The 14,298-nt window shown below is 44.5% G+C and overlaps 1 non-coding gene across 1 annotated transcript; it reads left to right on the forward strand.

Annotated features, from left to right (window-relative positions):
• The first annotated feature begins 7,360 nt into the window (after positions 1–7,360).
• On the forward strand, positions 7,361–7,489 carry LOC115843929 (small nucleolar RNA SNORA19). The gene has a single exon (XR_004035924.1). It is a non-coding gene; the product is annotated as a small nucleolar RNA SNORA19 (small nucleolar RNA).
• The last annotated feature ends 6,809 nt before the right edge of the window (positions 7,490–14,298 follow it).

Below are 14,298 nucleotides of genomic sequence, written 5' to 3' on the forward strand. Positions count from 1 at the left end.
ATGCAAGGCCAGCAAGGTCAGTGCTGAACACACACAGCTCTACTGAGGAATAAAGGGGCCAGATGGTTATTACATTGTGTGTGTTTCTTGTAAAAGAAAAAAAAATTCTAAAGGTGACTATAGCAGAAGTAGTTCATCAAAAGAAAGACTCAGCTCATGCAGACAACTTGTGGCTTGGCTCTGTACCAGAGGGAAGTTTCCTTGTGAGGAGGTTGATAGTTTTATATGTGATCCAAAACATGTGAGACCCCCGTGGCGGCTTGGCTGGTGGTGGAGGCCACAGCACTGCCAAGTTGTGGAAATGGAACTTGCGCCCTTCAGTGAAGCCCCCTATTTTGAGGCTTCAGAAAGGGTAGCTGATGACAGGTGTGCTGGCTGGTGGGCCAGAGTAATGTGGGTCCAACTCCACTCTGCTGCCTCAGAGCTGTAAGACTTGGGCATGTCAATGAATCGCTTTAACTTTCATTTTCTCGTTTGTAAATATAGACTAGAAATATGCACCCTCTTGTAACAAGGTTACGACAAGATACCTTACCTAAGCCACCTGGTGCACATCAGCTCTTCAGGAAACATTGGGTCCATCCTCCTTTAGCCCTGGGGTCCACTGAAGGGGTGCTGAGAGCCCTGAAAGAGGTCTTATCCCCTACGTGGAAGATGGATTGGTGAGAAGGCCCATAAGCTAAGGTGTGCAGCCCATTTAAGTGATGCTCCAACATTACTTTTTCTGTGGCATTTACTTCAGGAGCATCCATTACCCTGGGCACTTTGGTGCTGATGTGGTCCTCCAAGGATTGTCATGGCACTGCCAAGGTAATTCCATGTTAATTAACCGGGCTGTTCCAAAGTGTTAATGGCCAGAACTGTAATCCAATCAAGTAAATAACATTGCAGCGGTTAATAAAAGCAATGAAATTTGTAACTACTGATAAATGTGATTTCATAAATCAGTCGGTGGTCTGTCCCTGCCACACACATATCATACAATCAGCATTTCTAATGCTGCCTGTGAATCTGTTAAGAATTCTTCCTCCATACATTTTTTAAACGAATTTTGTTTCTTTTTGTCTCTTCCCCCCTCATTAACTTTCAAAATGTGTTTTCCTTAAGGTTCCACCTTTGGGGAAATAGCATTCTTGCCCACTGACACCACTTGTGAATTCAGCCTTATTATGAGCTGAGACTCCAAACACCACCCAACTTGTTATAATTCTTTTTAACGCCCTCAGTTTTTCAGTTACAATTTATTTTCCAAATCCAAAAGTAATACAGTACTAGGTCCCCACAGAGTTCTCAGCATGTGGATGAGAACATTAAGTTCTGAGAGGTGGTAACTTTCTCCAGTGCATTTTCAGACTTCAGCTGACCCCTGCCTGCAACCCCTCACTTTGAGCCCCAATCTGCCAGCTCTGACCTGGGTCCTGAGGACTCACAGATGAAATGGACACTGCCTCTGCTCTCAGAAAACTCATGCCCATCATTACATCACTGGGCCTGTGTAGCACATGTCCCCCTGCCATCTACAGGTCTCTCTTGGTGCCGCACCTGAGTGTGAGGGCTCTGCAAGAAAGGAGATGCATGCCCCCAGCCCCAGTCACCTCTTCTCTGCCTAGCGGGTTTGGTGAGGGAGTCCAGCAGAAGCTGCATTCCTCCACACCAGTCTTTGGGCTGAAGGAGGCACCATGTGGTCTGCACCTTCTACTTCCAAATGAGTGCATGGCACATATTTGAGTAAACTGAAGGGCAGTGAGGGTGTGAGGTGACAAGAGCCAATACTCAGAGAGAGGGTTGGGGGCAGCGTAGGTGCTGGAAAGAGCCCCTGGCAGGGAGGTGAGGGCTCTGGTTCCCACCTTGACTTTGTTATGCTGCCCTCGCCTCCTATCCACTGTCTCTTGCTCTCCACATCCGACCCACCACCCACCCACCAACTCACTCAGATGCTCGTCAACACACCCACTGCCCCACCTACTTGCTCACTTGGTTGCTGCCCACTCCAATTCCCTCATGTACTCACCCCTCACCCCTGCACTCACTAACCACCCACCCCGCATATTTAGCTACTCACCCCCTCCCTTCTCACCACTTCCACCCATGTAGACCCTCACCCACTCCCACACTCACTAAGCTGCCCACCTGCCCCCTTCCTTCTCACAAAAGGCTACTGACCTCTGACTCATTGGGAGCCATGGGCTTCACTGGGGGAGACAGAGAGGAATCAGTCTCAGTAGCCAGCTGAGAAGGGCTTCTGGGCCAGTGGGAGAGGAACAGTGGCAGCAGCACTGAGAGTAAGTGATGGGGGAGAGCCAGGGGGACAGGAGCAGAGGAGAGAGAAGTGACCAGCCTGGGGCAGGGAGGAGAGGAGCTCAGATCCAAGAGCTGAATCACCAAGTGAGGAAGGACGAGGCTAGGAGGCACGAATGGGGCTCCCCGTCTTGAGGAAATGCCTGAGTTTAGAGTAAGGGCATGGGGGTGGTGGGGACGGGACAAGCGGCAGTCTACAGGGGCCACCGGGAGCAGCTCCTGCTGGCCTGAGGAGTCTGGGGTCATTAGACGGACTAGGGATCAGGCTGGAGGCAACAGGGAGCGATCAATGTGTTTTAGGCAGGAAGGATCCACTGCAGATTTGGTGACACAATCAGGGCTTTTACCTCATCAGTCTGTGGTCTCCCAGACCCTTTGAATGACCCCACTTTGGAAATCTCTAAGGTTGGTGGGAGAACGGGACACAAGAGGGGTTGAAGGGTATCCTCATAAATGACTGCTGAGCTCTCACAGAACAGAAGAGAGACTCTTGGATCCCTGCTCCAAGATAGATTGGTCTTTGGCCCCAGAGGATGAGCACTTAGCATCTGTGGTCTGTGCCCATGTGAGCCCCACCTCCGCCAGAGACAAAGGCTCTGATGCAGCTTCTCAAGTGACTGCACAGCTATCTTGGCTAGTACTATTCATTACCCGGTGATACAATGCTGGAGAGTTTGATACACAGACTCTCTGAACAGAACTGTGGCTGCTCACGTGTCATGCAAGGAATCTCCAGGTAAGAGAGGACTCCAATTCGCTCCCTGCCCTTGTCCCTCTGCTCAGCTGGAGCACTGCTGTCTTGTCATCTGTCCTTGCTATACCTTAGTCCAGTAGAGGACGCAAGAAATCTGACTAGATCAAGTGAGGGCAACTCCTTCACTATAGGGTCTTCCTCATGCCTAATGACAGAGACTTAAAGTCCAGGTGTGGAATGAGACAATTCTCAAGCTGATAAAAAGTTTTTCATCCATAGTCCCAAAGAGTTCCAGTTGCCCAGCCACAGAGATGTGGGCCCTGAAGCTTCTTGGAGCGAATTTCTCTAACCCTTCCCTGAACAGGCACAAGGTTTGGGGGCCATTGTCTTTTCTCATTCCATAACCATCATACTGGAGATACCTTTCCAAGGTGGGTACATTATAATGATTTAGAAAGTTAAGAAAATATGAATTACACATAGATGCTCACACATAAACAGTTCACACACAGACACAGGGAGGCTGTGACTACTCAAAATTCTTGCTCCCTTTAGTAGAATGTGTTCCAGGGATTTTCATTCCACATTCACTGACTTCCTGCCATGTGGTCCCAAGAGGCACACAGCTGTAAATCACAACCCCTGCCCTCGAGTTATCTCCCTCAGTTCACTGAAGGAGGCCATTGGAATAATAATTAAAATATAGTTGGACAATCTATAACAGTGATTAACAAAAACAACATCCCAGAGAAGGGCACCTGCCTCAGCTTGGGAGACATATAAGGCTTCACAAAGGGTTTATATGTGAGCTGGGTTCTGAAGAATGAGGTAGAGAAAAGATAAGGGACTCTCTAGAACGTAGAGGAGATTTGTGCAAAGGCATAGAGATTTTCAAGGGGTTTTCACATCTGTAATTCATCCCACATGTCCAGGTCTAAAGGGAAGGATGGGGAGTGGTGGAGGATGAGAGGGAATGCCATGGAGGCCTAGCCTCTAGGGAGTTTGGACCAGAGCCTAAAGCTATAGGGGTTCCCTAAAGGGTTTTAAGAAGATGAAAGGCAAGATCAGATTTGCATTAAAAAAAACAAAACTGTTCTTGCTGCAGAATGGAGAATAGAATGGAAGGGAACATGACTAATAGAGATACTTTCTAGCCAAGAGATGATAACTTATTAGCAATAAGGACAAAAGATGTAACCAAAGGTATCAAAACTGACAGGACCAGTTTTCCCATCCAATGGGGAGCATAAGTGTTAGAGGAAAGATCAACACTTTCAGGATGCTGGAATGAGGCAGCCTTCACAAGAGAGTTTTTGTTCAGTTGAGTCTGTGGTATTTCTTGTACACTCAGGTAGAGAAGGGCAAAGGGCAGTAGGCTCCGTGGGTCAGGGCTCAGGTCTTAGGTTTTTTTATTGTCAAACCTTATTCTTTGTTTTATGCAAAATTTTATCTTATTTTAAGTAATATATTTTTATTGAAGAATACAGTTGACCCTTGAACAATACGGGGGTTATGGGTGCCAACTCTCCAAGCAGTGGAAAATAGTGGTGGCACAGACATTCCCTCCTATTTTTATATGTGCTTAGTGAGGCTAAGAGCTAAAATAAGATGCAGAAGAGGTAAATGCATGTATTCCCACTGCCATCTTTGCTAAAATGTCTTCCATCAGTCAGCAAAAACTTGGCTGTGAATTTAAAAAGCTTAGAAATTACCTGCTGGGGCAAACACGTACCTTAGTGCTCATAGTATCCAGGCCTCCTTTCCTGACCAGGCACATGCATGGCTACAGTCACAGCTCTCTGCAGTGTGAATGAAGTGGAGCCATAGACTAGGTCTCATCAATGGAACATGAGCATTAGGCCCAGGTGTCACTTCTGGGCTGAAGCAGTTAAAGCAGCCCCAGAGAGCCACCTACATTCCAGAGTGGGGTTTGCAGGTGTGAGATGTAAACTTACGTTGTGTAAGTCTGAGGTCTGGTGGTTGTTGGTAACTACAGCATGATCTAGCCTATCCAGAATCAAATGGGTTTATTCTCAAAACTTTAGTTTTAGTGTTTCCTGGGTTTCTCTTTGCTTTGAAATGAAGATAAAACAGGCAGGAGAATCAGAAGTAAATAGGTGTCCAAACCTGAGAAATTATAAATTTGCAGCTAGCATCATACCACCCCAAGAGGGAAAAAAGACAATAGAATATTTTCAGGAGTTTCAGGAGCCACCTTTCCCAAAGGTCTAAGACCCAATCCAGATTCCCTTCACGAGGTAAGTTTAAAGTGTGTTAAAGCTGTTCTAACGTATTTTGATACAAAAACTACATTAGGGATGGTTAACATTAGCTAGAAATCAGTGGAAAGAGAGCCTAATTTTATGTAGGTGTTTGAGGTCATTTGGGATTTGTTCCAGTTAATCAAGCTCATGAAATGGGGAAAAGCTCCAACCCCACCAAAGTTCCTGAGGAAAGCTCACCCTTGTCTGCAGTCACTGACTCCTAGGAGGCACTAGGTAGCCTCTGTAGTACTATTTCCCCAAAATCAGATCTTGGGGCTCACTGCACACACCAGAAACAATAAGCCTAGACCTGGGAAGATTCCCTGACATTGATGTTGGGGGATCACAGAAGGCAGTGAAAAGAGAATCTGATCAAGAGACCTGAATTGTAGCCCTGCCTCTGCCAAAAACCACCTATGGGAATTTGAGCAGATCTTCCTTTTCCACCCTGAGCTTCAGTTTTCTTACTGAAAATCTCTTCTAACCTACAAACCCTAAGTATTCTGAGACGGGTTACTCTGTAGCAGTGGTTTACTTCTTGGCCAGCACACAGGCACTTAAGCTAATGGAATACTTCTGCTCAAGGAATCAGCTTCCTGGCTATTTGATTATTTAATTTACTTACACACAAACTGTGCAGGACTGCCTGAATAGTGGCCTGGCATACAACACACACGCAAGATCAGAGACGGCAGCCCTTTTGTGATGAGAGGTCGATTGGCCTTGCCCATGGCCTGCCAACCCCACTCTGGCTGCCTTTTTGTCAGCTCTCTCTTTATATTCATTCTGTTTCCAAATTCTCTGCTTTTCAAGCCTGCAGTATTTTATCTTGTGCACAGAACGTGTATAAAACGTGAACTAATTAAATTAGAAATCATTAATGGGAAGCTAACAGAGGAAACCACTGTAGTTTAGAGATGTTATAGCCACTGAATCAATAACACTCTTCTCCCACATGACCCACATTCACAGGATGCCTTCCATCCCACTATCCTTGTTCTCTATCCTAAAACTGCAGGTCTGAGTATCCTTCTCATTCTTCTCATGAGGGCTCCCTCCAGTTGTCTTCAGATCTGGAGGCACTGTTTTATAGGAAGGAGTGATCACGAAAAGAATTGGTTGTGTAACAAGAGGCAGTCATCAACAGACATTTCTTTTTTAGGGGTATGAAATTAAGTGGTGGGAAGTAGAATTTCCTTGAAAATCCCCAAAAGGTCATTTTGAGGGTTTTCTTCCAAACATTTCTTTTCCAAGTCTCTGTATCAATAGTATGAATGAACTAATGAAAGAAATATTAATTACAGTAAGAGTAGCCCTGTGCCATCAAGAGACTGGCAATCCGGAAGCTCTGCAGACAAGAACATAGACTCACAGCAAGTGTACATGGAAAGACACTGACCAATAACATGAGAAACAGGGGCCCAGCCCAGCGAGCAGAGCGTGAAATCCAGAGCACATAAGAGTGCAGCTTCATCCTCGCTCTGTCACTCATGCACTAGATGCTCTGAGCTGCTTTACTGATCTGTGCATTAACAAATTCATCTGTAAGTCACAGACTTAGAGAAAGAACTTATGGTTAGCAGAGGGGGAAGGGAGGCGGGGAGAGATAGTTAGGGAGTTTGGGATTGAAGTGTACACACTCTGCTATATTTAAAATGGATAACCAGCAAGGACCTACTGTATAGCACAGGGAGCTCAGCTCAATATTATGTAACAACTCAAATGGGAAAATAATTTGAAAAAGAATAGGTACGTGTATATGTATAACTGAATCACTTTGATGCACACGTGAAACTAACACAACATTGTTAACCACCTATAGTCTAATATAAAATAAAATGTTGAAAAAAAAAACCAAATTCATCTGTAAAAGGGCTGAGTGGTTGTTATGAGGCTTAAACAAATTGATATATGTAAGTGTGTACATGCCTGACATACATACATGCTAGATTATCCAGGGCAACTGTGGTTGAAGAAAGTCACACAACTGGCAGCAGGATGTGACAGTCTGTAATGGTGACCCAAAAAATAAAGGTGAAATGGTATTTTTGCTATTTGTTAAATTGGTATGTTTTGAGGCATTCACTTAAATAATCTCTTTGTCATGCACATTTTACTGACTTGCTTTCCCTTGCATGTATGAGCAGTGTTATTTCTTATGTGCTATACAAAAGTTGAAGGTTAATTAGCAGTATAACTAAATAGTAACACTGCTAGTCTCCTTCACACAAATTAAAAAAAAAACTTCTCTTTGTAAGGCTGTGGGGTTACCACAGAGAGTGCAGTTTGGGTCTTGCCCCCTAAATCACATCGGAGATGATTGGTGAGGAGTTTAAGGACTCTCCGCAGACCTTACAAAGACCTATGACACAAGGACACTCAAATGTGAGACCAAGAGAGAGGCTGGAGTTGGAGGGTTCTGAAGCGTATGAAGGACAAGGATCTTGGGGAGCAAGAGAAGCTCAGAGACTGCACCCCAAACCCTGAACCTGGCCTGCTGCTCCAGAGACAAGGAGACCTGAGGACCAGGACTGCTTCATTCCTTGTTTTTTCTAAACATGAAGAACCCAGCTGGGACCAAGCAGTGTGATGATGGTCTAATCTGACCTGTATTGGTCTCTGTGGCTAAAGAATTGATATGGGCGTCAACCATGCATAAAGCAGCTTCTAACCCACACCATTTCCTCTGTGCTACAAGGGAGCCTTCAGAGGGAGGTTTCCAAGTGTGGATTTCAGTTACTGTCACCCATGTCATCAAGGAAATGGTCTTGAGCAGACTGAAGTGACCTCCTGTTGACCTTGGATCCCACCTTTACTTGCTATGGTTTGATGCCAAACAGAACACAACCAGGCTTTATCTGTGCAGGCTTAACAAATATGGGTCTGTGGTTGTTAGTCTTTCACTTTAGGTGTTGAGCAAAATCCATCATTCTTTTCCCTCCTGAGCATCTTCTCTATTGCAGGCACTCAGTTAGGTACAGAGGTCACAGAGATGTACTCCGTCCCAGAATATGTGGCAGGTAACAGAGATGCACACAAAAAGTAGACCAGAGAAGGAAAATGACAATGCCAGCAGCTAGTCCCTGTTTCCACGAGAAAGCAAGCTCCACCTGCAGTGGCTCCCGCCCCCTGCATGCTTCCATCACCAACACTGCCAGCCCCTCAGGCTCTGGTAGCAGCTCTTCCCCTTCCCCTCCCCCATTCCTCCCCTCCCTTCCCCTCCCCCATTCCTCCCCTCCCTTCTTCTGCCCTCCCTGCCATTTAATCTGCTCTCTTCCCTTACTTTTCCTTCCCTCCTGCCTTCTCTTACCCTTTTATATTGTTCTCCCTTTTCTGCCCTTCTTTTCTTTCTGCCTTTCACATTTTTGGTAGATACAACTCACACTCAAATTTTCCACTGTCATGGAGCATTTTAAAAGAACTTCTATTAAAGAAATGCCTTCTTGGGGGGACCTTGAAGATGGCGGAAGAGTAAGACGCGGAGATCACCTTCCTCCCCACAGATACACCAGAAATACATCTACACGTGGAACAACTCCTACAGAACACCTACTGAACGCTGGCAGAAGACCTCAGACCTCCCAAAAGGCAAGAAACTCCCCACGTACCTGGGTAGGGCAAAAGAAAAAAAAGAAAAAACAGAGACAAAAGAATAGGGACGGCACCTGCACCAGTGGGAGGGAGCTGTGAAGGAGGAAAAGTTTCCACACACTAGGAAGCCCCTTCGCGGGCGGAGACTGCGGGAGGCGGAGGGGGGAGCTTCGGAGCCGCGGAGGAGAGCACAGCAACGGGTGCGGAGGGCAAAGCGGGGAGATTCCCGCACAGAGGATCGGTGCCGACCGGCACTCACCAGCCCGAGAGGCTTGTCTGCTCACCCGCCGGGGCGGGCGGGGCTGCGAGCTGAGGCTCTGAGGCCCGGGTTTCGGTTTCCGACGGAACGCCGGGAGAGGACTGGGGTTGGCGGCTTGAACATAGCCTGAAGGGGTTAGTGCACCACGGCTAGCTGGGAGGGAGTCCGGGGAAAAGTCTGCACCTGCCGAAGAGGCGAGAGACTTTTTCTTCCCTCTTTGTTTCCTGGTGCGTGAGGAGAGGGGTTTAAGAACGCTGCTTAAAGGAGCTCCAGAGACGGGCGCGAGCCGCGGCTAAAAGCGCGAACCCCAGAGACGGGCGCGAGCCACGGCTGAAAACGCGGACCCCAGAGACGGGCGGGAGACGATAAGGCTGCTGCTGCCGCCACCGAGGGGCCTGTGTGCGAGCACAGGTCACTCTCCACACCCCTCTTCCGCGGAGCCTGTGCAGCCCGCCACTGCCAGGTTCCCGGGATCCAGGGACAACTTCCCCGAGAGAACGCACAGCGGGCCTCAGGCTGGTGCAAAGTCACGCCGGCCTTTGCCGCCGCAGGCCCACCCCGCACTCCGTGCCCCTCCCTCCCCGCCGGCCTGAGTGCGCCAGAGCCCCCCAATCAGCGGCTCTTTTAACCCCGCCCTGTCTGAGCAAAAAACAGACGCCCTCCAGCGACCTACACGCAGTGGCAGGGCCAAATCCAAAGCTGAGCCCCTGGGAGCTGTGAGAACAAAGAAGAGAAAGGGAAATCTCTCCCAGCAGCCTCAGAAGCAGCGGATTAAAGCTCCACAATCAACTTGATATACCTGCATCTGTGGAATGCATGAATAGACAACGAGTCATCCCAAATTAAGGAAGTGGACTTTAGGAGCAAGATCTATGATTTTTTCCCCTTTTCCTCTTTTTGTGAATGTGTATGTGTATGCTTCTGTGTGAGATCTTGTCTGTATAGTCTTGCTTCCACCATTTGTCCTAGGGTTCTATCCGTCCATGGTTTTTTTTAAAATTTTTTTTCTTAATAATCAATTTTAATTTTAATAACGTTATTATACTTTACCTTCTTTCTTTCTTTCTTTCTTTCTTTCTTTCTTTCTTTCTTTCTTTCTTTCCTTCTTTCTTTCTTTCTTTCTTTCTTTCTTTCTTTCTTTCTTTCTTTCTTTCTTTCTTTCTTTCTTTCTTTCTCTCTTTCCTTCCTTCCTTCCCTCCTTTAGACAACGAATCATCCCAAATTGAGGAGGTGGTCTCTGACAGCAAGATTTATGATTTTTCCCCCTTTACCTCTTTTAGTGAGGGTGTATGTGTATGCTTCTGTGTAAGATTTTGTCTGTATAGCTTTGCTTCCAACATTTGTCCTAAGGTTCTATCCGTCCCTTTTTTTTTTTCTAAATAAGAATTTTTTAATTCAATAATTTTATTATACTTTATTTTATTTTTACTGTATCTTCTTTCTTTCTGTCTTTTTTCCTTCTTTCCCTCCTTCCTTCCTTCCTCCCTCCCTCCCTCCCTCCTTTCTTTCCTTCTTTCCTTCTTTGCTTCTTTCTTTCTTCCTTCCTTCCCTCCTTTCCTTCTTTCTTTCCTCATACTTCTACTAATTCCCTCTACTTTTTCTCTCTTTTATTCTGAGCCGTGTGGATGAAAAGCTCTTGGTGCTCCAGCCAGGAGTCAGGGCTCTGCCTCTGAGGTAGGAGAACCAACTTCAGGACACTGGTCAACAAGAGACGTCCCAGCTCCACATAATATCAAACGGCGAAAATCTCCCAGAGACCTCCATCTTAACACCAGCACCCAGCTTCACTCAACGACCAGCAAGCCACAGTGCTGGACAACCTATGCCAAACAACTAGCAAGACAGGAACACAACCCCACCCATTAGCAGAGAGGCTGCCTAAAATAATAATAAGGCCACAGACACCCCAAACACACCACCAGACGTGAACCTGCCCACTAGAGAGACAAGATCCAGCCTCATCCACCACAACACAGGCACTAGTCCCCTCCACCAGGAAACCTACACAACCCACTGAACCAACTTTAGCCACTGGGGACAGACATCAAAAACAGCAGGAACTACGAACCTGCAGCCTGCAAAAAGGAGACCCCAAACACAGTAAGATAAGCAAAATGAGAAGACAGAAAAACACACAGCAGATAAAGGAGCAAGATAAAAATGCACCAGACCTAACAAATGAAGAGGAAATAGGCAGCTTACCTGAAAAAGAATTCAGAATAATGATAGTAAGGATGATCCGAAATCTTGGAGATAGAATGGACAATAGAATGGACAAAATGCAAGAATCAGTTAACAAGGACCTAGAAGAACTAAAGATGAAACAAGCAACGATGAACAACACAATAAATGAAATTAAAAGTACTCTAGATGGGATCAATAGCAGAATAACTGAGGCAGAAGAACGGATAAGTGACCTGGAAGATAAAATAGTGGAAATAACTACTGCAGAGCAGAATAAAGAAAAAAGAATGAAAAGAACTGAGGACAGACTCAGAGACCTCTGGGACAACATTAAACGCACCAACATTCGAATTATAGGGGTTCCAGAAGAAGAAGAGAAAAAGAAAGGGACTGAGAAGATATTTGAAGAGATTATAGTTGAAAACTTCCCTAATATGGGAAAGGAAATAGTTAATCAAGTCCAGGAAGCACAGAGAGTCCCAGACAGGATAAATACAAGGAGAAATACGCCAAGACACATATTAATCAAACTGTCAAAAATTAAATACAAAGAAAGCATATTAAAAGCAGCAAGGGAAAAACAACAAATAACACATAAGGGAATCCCCATAAGGTTAACAGCTGATCTCTCAGCAGAAACCCTACAAGCCAGAAGGGAGTGGCAGGACATACTGAAAGTGATGAAGGAGAAAAACCTGCAGCCAAGACTACTCTACCCAGCAAGGATCTCATTCAGATTTGATGGAGAAATTAAAACCTTTACAGACAAGCAAAAGCTGAGACAGTTCAGCACCACCAAACCAGCTTTACAACAAATGCTAAAGGATCTTCTCTAGGCAAGAAACACAAGAGAAGGAAAAGACCTATAATAACGAACCCAAAACAATTTAGAAAATGGGAATAGGAACATACATATCGATAATTACCTTAAATGTAAATGGACTAAATGCTCCCACCAAAAGACACAGATTAGCTGAATGGATACAAAAACAAGACCCATATATATGCTGTCTACAAGAGACCCACTTCAGACCTAGAGACACATACAGACTGAAAGTAAGGGGATGGAAAAAGATATTCCATACAAATGTAAACCAAGAGAAAGCTGGAGTAGCAATTCTCATATCAGACAAAATAGACTTTAAAATAAGGACTATTAAAAAGGACAAAGAAAGACACTACATAATGATCAAGGGATCGATCCAAGAAGAAGATATAACAATTGTAAATATTTATGTACCCAACATAGGAGCACCTCAATACATAAGGCAAATACTAACAGCCATAAAAGGGGAAATCGACAGTAACACATTCATAGTAGGGGACTTAAACACTCCAATTTCACCCACGGACGGATCATCCAAAATGAAAATAAATAAGGAAACACAAGCTTTAAATGATACATTAAACAAGATGGACTTAATTGATATTTATAGGACAATCCATCCAAAAACAACAGAATACACATTTTTCTCAAGTGCTCATGGAACATTCTCCAGGATAGATCATATCTTGGGTCACAAATCAAGTCTTGGTAAATTTAAGAAAATTGAAATTGTATCAAGTATCTTTTCTGACCACAATGCCATGAGACTAGATATCAATTACAGGAAAAGATCTGTAAAAAATACAAACACATGGAGGCTAAACAATACACTACTTAATAACAAAGTGATCACTGAAGAAATCAAAGAGGAAATCAAAAAATACCTAGAAACAAATGACAATGGAGACACAATGACCCAAAACTTGTGGGATGCAGCAAAAGCAGTTCTAAGGGGGAAGTTTATAGCAATACAAGCCCACCTTAAGAAGCAGGAAACATCTAGAATAAACAACCTAACCTTGCACCTCAAGCAATTAGAGAAAGAAGAACAAAAAAACCCCAAAGCTAGCAGAAGGAAAGAAATCATAAAAATCAGATCAGAAATAAATGGAAAAGAAATGAAGGAAACAATAGCAAAGATCAATAAAACTAAAAGCTGGTTCTTTGAGAAGATAAACAAAATAGATAAACCACTAGCCAGACTCATCAAGAAAAAAAGGGAGAAGACTCAAATCAATAGAATTAGAAATGAAAAAGGAGAGGTAACAAATGACACGGCAGAAATAAAAGAGATCATGAGAGATTATTACAAGCAACTCTATGCCAATAAAATGGACAATCTGGAAGAAATGGACAAATTCTTAGAAATGCACAACATGCCAAGACTGAATCAGGAAGAAATAGAAAATATGAACAGACCAATCACAAGCACTGAAATTGAAACTGTGATTAAAAATCTTCCAACAAGCAGCCGCATAGCACAGGGAGATCAGCTCGGTGCTGTGTGACCGCCTGGAGGGGTGGGATAGGGAGGGTGGGAGGGAGGGTGACGCAAGCGGGAAGAGATATGGGAACATATGTATATATATAACTGATTCATTTTGTTGTGAAGCTGAAACTAACATACCATTGTAAAGCAATTATGCTCCAATAAAGATGTTTAAAAAAAAAAAAAAATCTTCCAACAAAGAAAAGCCCAGGACCAGATGGCTTCACAGGCGAATTCTATCAAACATTTAGAGAAGAGCTAACACCTATCCTTCTCAAACTCTTCCAAAATATAGCAGAGGGAGGAACACTCCCAAACTCCTTCTATGAGGCCACCATCACCTTGATACCAAAACCAGACAAGGATGTCACAAAGAAAGACAACTACAGGCCAATATCACTGATGAACATAGATGCAAAAATCCTCAACAAAATACTAGCAAACAGAATCCAACAGCACATTAAAAGGATCATACACCATGATCAAGTGAGGTTTATTCCAGGAATGCAAGGATTCTTCAATATACGCAAATCTATCAATGTGATAAACCATATTAACAAATTGAAGAAGAAAAACCATATGATCATCTCAATAGATGCAGAGAAAGCTTTTGACAAAATTCAACACCCATTTATGATAAAAACCCTGCAGAAAGTAGGCATAGAGGGAACTTTCTTCAACATAATAAAGGCC

This window comes from Globicephala melas, chromosome 7 (genome assembly GCF_963455315.2).
Source record: "Globicephala melas chromosome 7, mGloMel1.2, whole genome shotgun sequence".
In the NCBI taxonomy this organism is placed as follows: Eukaryota; Metazoa; Chordata; class Mammalia; order Artiodactyla; family Delphinidae; genus Globicephala; species Globicephala melas.